General features: G+C 31.7%; 1 long non-coding RNA gene across 1 annotated transcript in view; it reads right to left on the bottom strand.

The window, feature by feature from the left end:
• Positions 1–223: 223 nt before the first annotated feature.
• Positions 224–16245, bottom strand: part of LOC145247861 (uncharacterized) — a 313002-nt gene continuing 296980 nt past the window's right edge. Inside the window, exon 3 of the long non-coding RNA XR_013863289.1 lies at positions 224–442. This is a non-coding gene — a long non-coding RNA (uncharacterized LOC145247861). The remainder of the gene's footprint in view (positions 443–16245) is intronic.

Below are 16245 nucleotides of genomic sequence, written 5' to 3' on the forward strand. Positions count from 1 at the left end.
TTTATTTATTTATTAGTATTTTTAAGTTTTTTTATTTATTAGTATTTTTAAGTTTTTTTATTTATTAGTATTTTTAAGTTTTTTATTTATTAGTATTGTTAAGTTTTTTTTTATTTATTAGTCTTTTTAAGTTTTTTTTATTTATTAGTATTTTTAAGTTTTTTTATTTATTAGTATTTTAAAGTTTTTTTTATTTATTAGTATTTTTAATTTTTTTTTTATTTATTAGTATTTTAAAGGTTTTTTTATTTATTTGTATTGTTAAGTTTTTTTATTTAATAGTATTTTTAAGTAAGAAAGTTCTTGCTTACAATCATTTATATGAAATGTTGATTAAAATGGTTGACGCGTAAAACACTTACCTTAGTTTGTTTGATTCCAAAGTAATTCGAATTTCATTTCACCTTAAAAACGGTAAAATCCAGAAAAGCACCAGAGACATCTATTTTCAAAAAATAAATACATAAATAAATAAAATGAATAAATAAAAAATAATTAAAACAAAATGAAAGGCAATTACAATTAAATTATTCGCTATCGTTTTATGTGAGATTGTTATCGCACACTGAATTTTTAGGTGCATGTGTTTTTATTTACAGCCGCACTTATATAAAAATGTGGATCAAATATAATGACAATGAATGAATTGAATTTTTATCAATGTTGTAGTCAATAATGTTGAAAGTCAATAATTTTGTAGTCAATAATGTTGAAAGTCAATCATTTTGTAGTCAATAATGTTGAAATTCAATCATTTTTCAGTCAATAATGTTAAAGTCAATCATTTTGTATTCAATAATGTTGAAATTCAATCAATATGAAGTCAATAATGTTGAAAGTCAAAAATTTTGTAGTCAATAATTTTGAAAGTCAATCGTTTCGTAGTCAATAATGTTGAAAGTCAATTATTTTGTAGTTAATAATGTTGAAAGTCAATTATTTTGTAGTCAATAATGTTGAAAGTCAATCATTTCGTAGTCAATAATATCGAAAGTCAATCATTTTGTAGTCAATAATGTCGAAAGTCAATTATTTTGCAGTCAATAATATCGAAAGTCAATCATTTTGTAGTCAATAATGTTAAAATTTAATCATTTGTAGTTAATAATGTTGAAAGTCAATCGTTTCGTAGTTAATAATGTTGAAATTCAATCATTTTGCAGTCAATAATGTTGAAAGTCAATCATTTTGTAGTCAATAATGTCGAAAGTCAATCATTTTGTAGTCAATAATGTTGAAAGTCAATCATTTTGTAGTCAATAATGTTGAAAGTCAATAATTTTGAAGTCAATAATGTCGAAAGTCATTGATGTTAGAATTTGTAGAGATATAGTCAATATATATTATGAACACTTTTTTCCAAAAGTTTTTTTATATGAATAGTTTGGATTTTATGGAAATTTTTGTCTTATGATTTTTTATAACCCTAAATTATCAGCGATATCGGAAGGGTGGCATTTGCAAAAGCTTACAATATGGTGTCGCTGTTGAATACTGAAGAAAAATATAACGAATGGCGATAGACCACTGAAATAGAAAATAGGTCTGCATAATATAAACACACAAAAAATTCAAGCAACGAAAATCTCTTATTAAGAGACTCTCATTTTCGAAATTTCGACTGATGCCAGGAACACTGAGGAATATTTTGCAACATTTCACTGTCATAGAATAAGAAGTTCTCACTAATAATATGTTAGAAATGTACAAAAGATTTAATATTAATGGTGCACCTTAATTATAATTTATGTCTTAAACTCCTAAACCACATTAAATCCAATGGTGGAGACAATTTAAAAACTAGTTTCGCTGTTAAATTGGAAAAGGGGAATGGCTAGAAATTTATTTTACATTCAAATTGATTTGAATAAGTTCTTTTTTTATTTCTTGTGGACAAATTTTAACAATTATTTATTACGTGAAAAACAGAGTAGAAAATCTGGCAAACGTGCAGACAGTAAGAGGAAATAATTCTTCATTGGAATGTGTTTTTGCAATTAAAAAGCAACCATCATTCTGTAGAAAAAATGTTGTACACAATGTTTTATTTAAATAGGACCATTTAAAACGTACGTGCAGACAACAAGATTGCAGCAAAACAGTTTTGCGTGTTAGTTGATGTAGAGGAATTGTCAGTTTATCAGTGAATGAATTTTATAAATACCAAGATTTATCGATTGTTATTTCATGGTTGAGGAAATATAATAACTTCTATGATAATAGATACTAGACTGCTTGTGGCCAGTTGGGTCAGTATATGGTATCACTAGCTATGGAATAATTAGTATACAGAATTAATATATAAACGTGATACATGTGACGAAAAAATAGTTCTATCCATTGCGTAAATGAATAATATATGATTCAGGTTTGAGGGGTTAAAAAATCGGGACTAATGAAGACAACGAAGTTGTTAGATAGTGTCCAATAAAAAGAGAAAAATATTTCTTTTTTATTATTTGAAGGTAAACAGTTACATATGGTCGCTACAAATAGCCATCGGTTTCAGTCAATGAGACTTCCTCAGGCGACCCGGAACCTTCCGACAACACAAAGACAAATGGAAACAAAATTGTAAGAAATTGAAAAAAGAAACAAAAAAAAAAACATAAAAAGATCATAAAAAGTTTCGAGCTCTCTAAAATAGAGGATAAAAAGGATAAAAAATGGAGGGACGCATTACAACTTATTGGAAGATTATTCTAAAAATAGTTAAACAACTGGGAATAAATCTGAAATGATTAAAGTGGGTCATAATTTTATTAGAACTGTAAATGGTATAGGAAAGTGGATATGGGGGGTCTGTTTATACACTGATTTTCAACGTGACAGGAAAATAAGTTTGCAAATGTGTTCGTTAAGAATTGGGCTGATTAATTGCTAACATAGAATCCCATTGTAAACGAATCATGAAACCCAGTGGCTGCTTAATCTTCCTCAGTTGTATAAGTGTAAATATAACCCCCACACACCAGGTGATTTTATATTTATCGATTAATCACATAACTCTTTATATGACGAGATTTATTTAATATTTCGATTATTTAGTATGCTTTTCTTATTTTCAATATTATTCCGATAACGTTTCGGCCGATGTAACTACGACCTCCTTCGGGTATTTTTAGGCTCGAGAATATTTATATAATAGTTTTAAAGCCCCGAAACTACTTAGCACACGAAAGAGTTCGTAGCATTTGACAAAGGTGAGGGTAACGAGGAGTTGTTAGAATCATATCTAGGATGAGAACAGTTAATAATTTTTATCTGTAAAATTCCGAATGCTTTGTGTCTTATTTTTTTATTAACTATTTAAGGATTTAGTCTTACAATACTCATTGGAAAGAACAATAAGTAATGGGAGATAAAACTAAATGTAAAAGACAGGAGAGAGGAAAAAGCAATAAACACAACAAGAAAATGGATGGCAGAGTAAAATAAAAAGCAACATAATTTCCTGGAAAGAAGCATAAGAAATGAAAGCAGGCTACATCGGCAAAGGTCGTTAGAATAAGTTTAAATATGTAGAGATAGGTAAGATTGATGATGTCATATTGAACGGGAATAAGCAGTGACCGTGAAAGAAAAAGAAAAAAGCTAAGGGAACGGGCGAAGGATTGAGCTGAGAATAAATGAACCTGTTTTGAACAGACAGAAAAGAAACTGAAGGAAAGTAACAGGCCAAAGAAACTGATAAAAAGCGATAAAAGATTCAGGTGAAAATAACGTGAACGAAATGAGATGAGCACATGGCATCGATATACATCATTTTCTCGACATGAACTTTATATATATATATATATATATATATATATATATATATATATATATATATATATATATATATATATATGCGCATGCATGATAGATCTAGTGTTATAACTGGAACAGATAAGTTCATGTCGAGAAAATGATGTATATCGATGCCATGTGCTCATCTCATTTCGTTCACGTTATTTTCACCTGAATCTTTTATCGCTTTTTATCAGTTTCTTTGGCCTATTACTTTCCTTCAGTTTCTTTTCTGTCTGTTCAAAACAGGTTCATTTATTCTCAGCTCAATCCTTCGCCCGTTCTCTCAGCTTTTTTCTTGTTTGTCACATCGTAGAATGTAGAACTTGATAAAAAAAATATAAGAATTTAAAAAAATCGAGGCATAGTCAATAGATTGCGCTGTGGCCCATATGGTAAGGTCGTCAGTATTGCACACTTTATGAGTGCGACGACCTGGGTTCGCGTCTATGTCGGAGCACGTCACTGATGAGATGCAGTACATCGAAACCCACTTTGGGTCTGGCGTTGTCCGTTGTCGATGCAATTGCTCGATTCTATCTAATTCTTGGTTCTATCTTTATCGTGAAAGGTGTATGTAAACGGGTATATATCTTACTCGCTGCTTAATTTAGCTGAAATAATGCGAAGCTCGCGATTTGTTTACAAACAAACGTTTGAGCCCTCTACGAGTAGCGGACGAATGTTTATTTAAATAATCGTTCGGATAGGTTAATTTCGGCCACCGATTCCGTAGTCATGTGGGTAGGACTGCCGACTGTCATCACGACGGTTCTAGGTTCGATCCTCGGCTTGGGAGAGGTGTTAGTCTAGCGGCACTGATGAGTTGTGATACAACGAAACAGGTCTGTATGTCGATGACTAAAATATATTTTATAAAGCTCCCCTCTTTGGTAGAGCACTCTTGTAAATTATCTTACTCGCTGCTTAATTTAGCTGAAATAATGCGAAGCTCGCGATTTGTTTACAAACAAACGTTTGAGCCCTCTACGAGTAGCGGACGAATGTTTATTTAAATAATCGTTCGGATAGGTTAATTTCGGCCACCGATTCCGTAGTCATGTGGGTAGGACTGCCGACTGTCATCACGACGGTTCTAGGTTCGATCCTCGGCTTGGGAGAGGTGTTAGTCTAGCGGCACTGATGAGTTGTGATACAACGAAACAGGTCTGTATGTCGATGACTAAAATATATTTTATATATATATATATATATATATATATATATATGTGTGTGTGTACATGTGTGTGTGCGGGAAAATTATACCAATATAAATTAAATTTATATAAATAAAAATGATTTCCGACGGGATTGAATTTCGGTTACAAAATTCAAGTTCAATATTTAGAAATCACATTTCCGCTATATATATTTTATATAATTATAATTATTATGACAATAAAACTAGCAATAAATAAGTTATATGAAGAGGTTCTGTGGTTCATTTAGTTTTATTTTAGAAGTGGCGAGTGAGTAAAATAATGCAGTTTATTCATTTTGTGTCTGAATTGCCCTAATGTTTATGTTACGGTTAGCCTTAGTCTGGAACCTCAACAATCAACCCTAAATTAGTACATTACCTTCGTGTATGTACGCATAAATATGGTAGAATGGAATGCTTTTGTAGTGTTAGGTTTCGTGCATTATATTAACCATGTTGAATACAAATATATTAGGTGAATATTTATTCATTTCATGATCATGTTAACTGTTATTGAGCAAGTTTCACCAAATCGGAGGAATCTAAGTTTTCATGAATGATATTTCCTTCTTTATATAAGCTATGTAAATCTAAATTCAGCCCACATCACTTAGCTTTATGTCTAAGAGCTTTGTTCAATATTCATAATGATCAGGTTATTAGTTAAGGAGTGAATACTTTACATATTATTGTACAAACATGTACATTAACTTAACCTTTTATCAAAGATATAAATAACTTTATATAATTTTTTATAGATAGAGATAAATCCATGATTTTTTTGTTGAGAATTAAAAAAAAAAGTCTCTATATATACCAGCATTTCAAGTAGACACCTACGATGATTTGCAAGTAACCAGCATGAAAGTATTCAACAAATAACGATAATTACAGTTTAGGTAAATAAAAGCAACTACACATATTCAACTTATCTATAGGAATTGACATAAAGAATCAAGAAATTTCAGAAGATAAGTAGGTTTAGGAAGATTTGGAAATTAGTCACGACTATAGCATTCTTTTCTTTCGTTCTTATTTTTTTGGGAAATCCAATATGTTCTGAAAATACTTGGGGAATGTACAGATTTCCCACACACCTGGGGAAAATCTTTAAATAGAAATAAAGGACTAATTGATACACAGACACAAAGAAACCCTTCATAAAAAAAAACAGGTGAGGTTCTACGCAAAATGTAGCCACTCACTTAAGAGGAATACGTCAATCAATCAAAATAATTATTTATCACCAGTAATCCAATCATCTACATATAAATAACTAAATGTAAGCAATTTATTTACATCCTTATGCATACAACGTGCGGGTTTCGATTGTTGACATGTAAATACTACGTTATATGAAGAAAACAACTATAGTATTGTTAAAGCGATCAATGAGAGAATAATTTCACTAAAGTAAGTGCTATCGCCCTTTATAGATCTTTAAAAAATACTACAGAGGCTTACAGTTGGGCTGAAGATAATATAGCGGCTTCGATGACATATGAATTTAATGTTTCTGCCATGAATAAATTATATTTAAATACAATGAAGTTGTCTGCTTGTAATTAAACTATCTAATAATCCTGACATCCCATTTCTCCGAACACAACTTTTAACCTACTTTCTTTTAATTATTTCAAATTAATAAAACACCAAAAATCAATAGTTATTGAAATGTTTAGCTATTTTAAATGCATTTCACTAAAAGACTGTTGTTATTTTTTAATAAAAATATATTTAAAAATGGATTTTGATTAAATTATGTTATGCTTTGAACCGGCAATTGTCACGAATGGCCTCAGATGGGACCTATGAAATTTTCAAGGAGACCTTTAGATTAATTTTTATTTTTTATTTCGGACTATTAGTCTCATCTTTATTAGTTGTTGTTTTTTGGATCTTTTTATTGGTTCACAACGTTTCGGCCAACTTCCTCTGGCCTTCGTCAGGTGGTAACCGTGACGGATAGGAACACCAGACGAAGGCCAGAGGAAGTTGGCCGAAACGTTGTGAACCAATAAAAAGATCCAAAAAACAACAACTAATAAAGATGAGACTAATAGTCCGAAATAAAAATAAAAATTAACATATAATGCTCATCTCAAAAAATGAATTCCAATTAAGGAATAATATATATATATATATATATACCAATCGGTACGGACCCGACTATGGAAGATCAGATAATAAATAAACGTGGATTTATAAGATATAAGAATCCAACCTTGATCGCCCTTCGGGGCCCGTGGCGCAGTTGATAGAGACGTTGAATCTCTACGGTTCCAGAGTAACATTGTCTGAAGATAGCGGTTTCAATCCCACCCAAAGCGTGCCAGAGGTTAATTGGTCAAAAATGTGGTGAGACGACAACAACTACGGATGGCAGTGATGGCTGAGAATGCAGTTAGGAGATTCGGAGTTCCTATCCGTCGCGGTTACCACCTGACGAAGGCCAGAGGAAGTTGGCCGAAACGTTGTGAACCAATAAAAAGATCCAAAAAACAACAACTAATAAAGATGAGACTAATAGTCCGAAATAAAAATAAAAATTAGCATATAATGCTCATCTAAAAAAAAAAATGAATTCTAATTAAGGAATAATATATATATATATATGAGACCTTTAGACTTCATAATTAGAATTTCTTTTAATGTTCCAACTGTTAATGCATCTATGTTTAAGCATAAAAACAAATATATTAATTTGATATTACTAATACCAATAGAATATTTCGTTATCGGAAAAACTTATCTCATCAAATATAATAAAAGAGAAGAAAACACAAGAACCCTGAACAGAATAATACACTATAAGATAGTCAAAGCTGGTGGTGTTAATTTTTTTACGTTTGTATATGTATTATTATTATTATTATTAATATTAATATTATATTATTATTATTGTCTAGATTTATTAGTTTCTTTTGTTATTCTTATATAAAGTGAATTATTCTACGATCAAATTCACATAGGCATGTCTATACAAATTTAATGGTTCCGTTGCAAAACAGAATGACTATTTCGCTAAATACTTACAAAGAGATTAAGTAAAATAATACATACTGGTTTAATTGACCTAGATTGTGAAGGGACGAAAGAAGTACGGAAATAGAGAGAGACAGAGAGAGAGAGAGAGAGAGAGTGTGTGTGTGAAAGAGATAGAGAGAGATAGAGAGAGAGAGAGAGAGAGAGAGAGAGTGAGAGAGATACCGGGGATAAGTGACTTTTTTACATTATAAATAAGAACAGTTGAAACAAAATATCTTATGAAATAGACCTCTGTGCTAAACTAGGTGTATCAGAATTTTTGTAGGAAATTTTGACATCCCGAACACGAAACTGTGAATAAAATATAACAAACTCGTAATTTTTCTTTTAAAAGTGGGTTGTTTATTTTCTTTATGGATTATACTTCCAAAATAAACTATTAAAGTTGTATAAAAGTAATAGAAATATTAAAAAAAAGCAGTAATGAAATTAATTGAATTTTACGAGCTTAGTATTTTTCAATTTTTAAACTTTAAAAATCTATCAAAATTTTTCTATTGATTCTATTTTTACGATATTTTAAGAGTCAATGTGAAAGTGTATGTTCTTTCCAATAAATCGAATATAATATTTTAGACATACGTTTTTTTTTTAATTCACGTCCCCCCCATTTTAAAGTGTCTATTAAAAAGTAAATAATTTATTTACTCCCCAAAGTTTTATATATCAAAAATTGAAGATAAAAGATCAATAAATAATATATTCAAATTTAAAACATTTCTTTTGTTTTTTTTAGTGAAACCTTGGTCCTTTCTCCTTTAATTGAAAAAAAATTAGGGCTTGAATTATATTTTCCGAGTAGTTATAAGCTTGGAAAGATAGGGGGGTCGAATTAATTCACGCCTCCCATTTTGAAATGTCTATTAAGAAGTAAATAATTAGTTTACTCACCAAAGTTTTATATATCACAAATGGAAGATAAAAGAACAATAAATAATATATTCAAATTTCAAACAAAAAAGTAGTGTTTTTTTTTAGAAATTTACCTGTAAAGTTCGAAGTTTAAAACCTTTTGTTTAAAAAACAACGTTGTTTGTTTTTGTTTTAATGAAACCTTGGTCCTTGGTCCTTGCTCCTTTAATTGAAAAAAAAAATAAGGGCTTGAATTACATTTTTCGAGGAGTTATAAGCGTGGAAAGACGGGGTGGAATTATTCAATATTTTTCACGAAATTTCTGACACATCTAGTGCTAAACACTATAAAATACCTTAAGATATGTCAAAGAGCTATTGAAACAAAGATATCGTCAATACGTTCACTAATCCTATGTGGTATTACCGTCAACAAATAGGCAGTTGATCATATTGCATGACGCAGAATTTTTTTTTTCTTAGGTGGTTGGCAACTTCTTTATTATGGACTTAATTTATTCATGGCCCACACGACGCTGATAGTTTTGTACCGAAGTGCAAAAGGCCGACCCCCGTATTCTTAAATACTGGATAGACTGTCGAAGTGGGAAGCATCTTTCTAAAAGTCAGTATTGAACAACTTTGTTAATATTATAGTTAGCTCTCTTTTAAACTTTTTGAACACACTAATTGGGATGTTATCAGGCTGAAGTGTTTTGCTGGAATCAAGGTTCTTGAAAAATTTAGAGACATATCGGACAAATATATGTATCTTTGAACGCATTTCAAGTCCTGGGATGAAATTCAGGGGGTACGTAACCATTATCACACAACGACAAAATCGGAGGCCTGCAATATAAATGCTGGAGTCCCTCAGGGGTCAATCCTGGGCCCAACTCTCTTCCTGATCTACATCAATGACCTCCCTAAACACATAATTAAATCATTCGTTGACATCTATGCTGATGACACGACCATCTACGGCAACACATCAAAGGCTGTAAATGAAACAAGTTCGCTCTGATTCTCTCTCCTCTGATCTCGAGCGCGTGTTTCAGTGGGGGAAGACGTGGCTGGTTACCTTTAATGCATCCAAAACCAAACTTCTATCCTTACATCATCAACGCTCTGATCCCCATCTGGCATCAATTGTGATGGATGGCTCTCGTCTGGGTGATGTCCCGTGTTTTGACAAGCTTCTGAGTTTGACCTTTACTCCTGATCTGAAATGGAACCCGTACATCAAGTCTGTTGCCAAGGTCGCTGGAAAGATGGTGGGATCCTTCTACCGCTCCAGAAGATATCTCACTACTGATGCAATTCTCTATCTATATAAAAGCCAAGTACGTCCAAGGATGGAATACTGTTGCCATATATGGCCAGGAGCTGCTAAAAACAGCCTATCCTGCCTTGACAGAGTACAAAATAGACTTCGTGGCTTAGTGGGGGATGCCCCTTTCTCTACCCTGCAACCTCTCTCGCACAGAAGAGACGTTGCGAGCCTATCCTTGTTTTATCGTTATTTCCATGGCAGGTGCTCGTCTGAACTCCAATCTCTGGTCCCCCTCGCCAATCTTTCACGAAAAACACCCATCTAGCTGAATCCACTGTGAAAAATTTCCCCCACTCTATATCTGTGCCTAAATCAAAACGCGGATTCCATGAACAAAGCTTCTTTCTTAGAACTGTACGCCTGTGGAACTCTGTTCTGTCTGCCTGCTTCCCACCGGACTACAACTTGGATGTTTTCAAGTCCAATGTTAACAAATTCCTAATGAACCGCCCCCTTAAGTAAACACGTCATCAAATCTCCACACTAACGTAATGTACTTGCAATAACCCTTATCCCTGAGTGGCTTCCGGACCTTGATAAGTGGTGATTACTGTGTAAAAAAAAAAAAAGGTGGAGATTAATTCGAAGTTCTTGGCGAGGAGTTTGCCTTTGTCGGATGTTGAAGTAATCACCGCAGAGCCATTAATGGAAGTTACGAATCTTTTAGGCGCCAAAACTCATGAGAACCTAGCCTTTGCTCAGCTGCTTTAGACTTAACAGTTAAGCGGAAAAATGTATTTAATACTTTTTAAAATGCATTTATATATTTAATAACTTACGTTTCGGCAGTGATTGGTAGAAAACCTATAGATGGATTTAGTTTGCTTCGTTTAAGGCAACTAAATTAGTGGTTTCTAGGTACAATTACAACAACACTATCAGGAGTGTACCATGGTTAGCAATTTGGATAAAACATTTCAGAGAGTATATAATTATCTATGTCAAAAGTAAGCCCATTTTTCGAATCGGGTGTAACAGAGGATACATTCTTATACATTATAAAAAGTCTGTATTCTTGTCTGCTTGTTAAAAAAATGCCGTCATAGCATATGAATGTAAAAAAATGTATATGCTATAATGTCATAGAAGCCAATGTCATAGATGACGAAAATAAAAGTAAAGATGTGTGTGAGTGTGTGTGTGTGTATGTGTGTGTGTGTGTGTGTGTGTGTAACTACTTGATTTAAACATATAAATTAATATACGAAGATATAATTTTATGCGTAAATTTTAAGTATTTACTTTAACAATGCTCAATACATATGTCTGGTTATAGAATGAAACGCGGAATATTCTATGTAGATAAATTGCCATATAAATTTTCAGAACTTACTATATATATATGTATATATATATATTTATATTATATATATATATATATATATATGTGTTTCTCTTTCTCTATATATATTTCTATATATATATATATACATATATATATATATTTCTATATATATTTCTCTCTCTTTCTCTCTCTCTCTCTCTCTCTCTCTCTCTCTCTCTATATATATATATATATATATATATATATATATATATATATATATATATATAAAGTACCCGTCGTTGACTGGGTACAAAAACAGCCCACAGAAAATGGACTCTGATTTATGAAAGTATGATAAGTTATGAAAAGGAAGGGTTGTAAAGAGATAGCTTCCAATTTGAGGGTATCGAAACCAAAGCAAAATATGATGAAAGTAAAAATAAAATGGATAAACCCCATAATTTATTATACTATACTTGTTCACACTGAAACACATCACAATATTTTGTGGATCTATATTAAAAAATATTGTTAAACTTTGTGACATATTTCCATTCTATGCCCTCAGGGTCGAACGAACACCCAACAATTTTATTATACCATATTTCTTCAAACTGAAACATAATTATCAAAGTATACTTACGCAGATAGATATGAAACGTGTTTATTAAATTTTGTGCCTATTTCCATTCTATGGAGGCCAGGTGCGAACGGAGACCGAACAATTTTATTATACCATCCCTATTTAAGTTAAAACATACTTATAATAATATTATTATGTACATTTATATCAAAAACCCTTGTAAACGTTTTTTTTTCATTTTTTATTTCCATACTTTGGGGCCAGGCGCGAACGCAGACCCCACAATTTTTATGAACCACCGTTCTACCAGATCAAACATACCCATTCATGTGTCTCGATATATCTTCTATCATTATATGTAATCATTTTTTTAAAATTGTCAACCATATAGGAGCCTATTCGTTACAATTGTTTCCATACCAGTTAGACAATTTCAAGCATTATGGCGTTTGACAATTTTCACAACCAGTATTTCTTCAGACCTCTTGAATAAAAACACTCTTGACTATAGAACATTGTTTAAAGAAAATTCCCTTAACAGAAAAGAAGCGCGTGAGAAACATTTACCCAGGAGGCATCCTCCGTGAAAAAGCCCATTCAAATATTAATATATCACCTAATTTTCTGTATTCTTATTTAAAAACCAAGTCATAAAAAGTTTCCACAAAAACCCGTAGCCATTTAACATTTGTTATACATCCCATTCATTTAATTCCTGAATTAGATTTCTATATTTCTTTATTTCGCATAATTAATTTTTTAAAAGGAATTTTTAAATTTTTATTTCTATATTTATAATATGGTCGATAACAACCTTGTAATAATGTTACGGTTAATTTTTAGTTTCGTATTCGCTCATTTGTGGCAAGCAATGTTTGCAAATTATCGATTGTTTTATTACTTAGATATACGACCATTTTAGGGTTAATATTTTATTGAATAGGGAATTACATACAAGTCTCTCTCTCTCTCTCTCTCTCTCTCTCTATATATATATATATATATATATATATATATATATATATATATATATATATATATATATATACACTATTTCAAGATTAAAAACTAACCAACTATTTTTGTTGGACAGATAGATTCCGACTCAGAAAATAACATTTCTCCCTTTTGTCACAAACATAGGTCATGAAATGTGAGTACTGAATGACAAAGGACAGTGAGAGTTCTACCTTCCCTTATTAGCACATTTAGTCACGGAAATGCCCTTTTAAAATAAACAATTAAAGATCAACGACCAACGGACAAATCTTCTCTTAGAGGTACGAGGACGCATTGCAGAACGTTACGTTTAATTTTACCTTGATAAAATCATTGTTTGTTGTCATACAAGACACCTTCGTTTCTTTTCATCTCTTAACATTTGTCCTTTTTGCATGCCATTTTCCATTTATCTCTCCCCATTCACAAGCATCGCCATTCCAGAACAGCTGATAATATTGTCATTGGTCAGACGTCAACGCCACAAGTCACACGTATTGACGGCAAAACATTGGCTTATCGCAACTGACGTCTTATCTTCTGGAAACCCGCATTCTGCCGATGTCTTTTATATTGAGTCGGCGGATGTTGGCACAAATCGAAAAACAAAGAAAATGGACGATTCCTGTTTCGGCTACTTGTAGTTTATTGTACTTTAAAAACGTTTGGTAAATAATTTTCTGCTGCATTAGAAAACAGCTCACATGTATGACGTCAGATGTCGTTTTTAATATCTAAAATTGGGGTTTGTAATTGATAATGAAAAAAAAACATATTTATTTACCTTCACTAGCTTCCTTGGATAATGTTTGACACAGGGTTAGATGAGGCTTATGAAAGTCGGTGCAATAGATTTAGCGTACTCCCCATGTAAAGATGTATGAGCAATCCCGTCGCTATTCCTCGGTACGGGCGTCTCAGGTAATTCACAGTAATCTAAATCCTTCTGAGAGAGAAGATCAAGCTTGGGAAGATAAACATTTTGAGGTGGAACAGAACCGTTCATCAGCCCGAAAATAAAAAAAATACACTTGCACCGTTTATTAAGGACGTATCCTTGCCCGATACGAACAAATCTGCTTAAGCTGTTTCAGGAAAGTATGGTAAATATACATGTTAATTTTCCATATGTAATCACACCTCGGTTCACTAACGTTATGCAAGAAACACATTTCAGATTTCGAATGGACATTCAAGCAAGAAATCCTTTTTGTTTTCTAACAAAAGTCGATTCCCCAATCATGGAGACGACAACTGAACAACACCGTCTGATGAAACGTTTATGCAGGATTACCAACTTGAGAGTTTTACATCAAGATCTGTATTTTAAATTCAATTTGTCTTAAAATGCATATTTTTAAGAATATGCTACCTATTTTTTTTTAAATAGATATTACAAAATGCGTAGCAAAATGATAAAAATATACACTGAAAACAGTCTTAAATCATTAAACTTATACATATGTGCGATAGACATAGAGAGGACCTCAGAAACGGGCAAGAATCTGTCTCGGCAGCAGCAAGATAGAAAAAGAAAGAAAAGAGGCCAATATGGAGGCTGTTTTCTTTTAAAGCCTCCGGTCACGCGTAGATCTCTAGCAGTCTCGTGTGGTATAAGCAAATTCGATGTGCGCGAAACATTATAAAGGCTAGTCGTTGGGAGAAGTGGGAGAACCGTTTAAGACATGCGAATAGAGAACGTCGACGTGTATCTCGTGTTGTGAACAACGAACTCTACTCGACTCAACTTGTGACTAGCGAACCCCTGCTTGACGTTTTAACCAAAAAGTTTTATTGCTGTGCGTTCGAAAAAGACTTCTGATACAATATGTTTAAAAATAAAATATGTTACTTACATTGAGAGTAATAGCATAAATGATGCTTAATCAATTTGCATATCATCCAAAAATGTACTTAAAATATCAATGTATCAGACTTAATCAATTAATAGATTTTACATTAGTTTTAATAGACAAATATAAATCGTTTTTCAAAGACTTAGAATAGATTTTCCGAACGAATTATATTCCGAAGGCTGAAAGACGACTCTATTTACTTGCATATTAATATATGATATGTTACATAGATATTTTTTTTTTATTGAATTCAACGATAAATAAATAGTGTAACAGTATAAAATAATTAGCAAATTCGAATTCCTTCAAGGGAATACGAAAAATTCAAGAATTCAGACTTGTTAAAAATAGATGTTTCATAAATGAAATTCGCCTTACTTCATGCATAACTTTTTATAATGTATATATATATATATATATATATATATACATATATATATATATATATATATATATATATATATATATATATATATATTGCTAAAACCTTTGGCCTCGATGGATGGGGAGACTAAAACTTGCTGCTATGGTTTAAAATGATCTGAAAAATAACACCAAAGGGAGACTTGATTCCAAATATTTCTAATATGTTATATCTCCCTTCTTTTGGAAATAGGGCACGATTATGAATATCTTCAGTAGAAAATACTCCTTATACAGTGACAAGCAAATAGATGAGATATAACACATAAGAAAATTTTGAAATCTAGTCTCCCCTTGTTACTTCAGGTCATTTAAAACAAATGCAGCAAGTTTTAGTCTTTGTCTCTATCAAGGCCAAATGTTTGGGGGAAATATCAGAAATTTCGTAATTCATATGCAAAACTAGAAAAACAAAAGACTATGACTGAAACATTTCATGCCTTTAAATATTGCCAAAAATAGGTTCTTGGTGTGCGACCTTAAGGCAAATGCAACATAGCCTACTACATAATGCAGGTCATTATCTTTTGATTTGTGAAATTCTGATCAATAGTTGCTGTGATTAGAAACTTATAAAGTTGCCAAAAAAGCTGCTATAACTATATTACCCCCTACATCAATGCTGATGAGGAGACAGTATTCAAAAATAGTTTATTTGTCAATATTAAATAAATAAATAAATGCATAGTGTTTCTGAAACGATCGTACACTTACTCTGATTTTGTTTTGTATCTCCTCTTGAATGTGAAATACATGGATATATTTATACTCTGAGCAAAATTAAATATTGAAATGCTTAAATCTTTGATTTTACCGGACGAAACTATATGAAAATTCGCAGGCTTTTTGAAGAATATACAACTATTCTATGTTAAAATTTATGACAATCGGTAA

Source organism: Euprymna scolopes, chromosome 26 (assembly GCF_053919585.1).
Source record: "Euprymna scolopes isolate OS-2025 chromosome 26, ASM5391958v1, whole genome shotgun sequence".
In the NCBI taxonomy this organism is placed as follows: Eukaryota; Metazoa; Mollusca; class Cephalopoda; order Sepiida; family Sepiolidae; genus Euprymna; species Euprymna scolopes.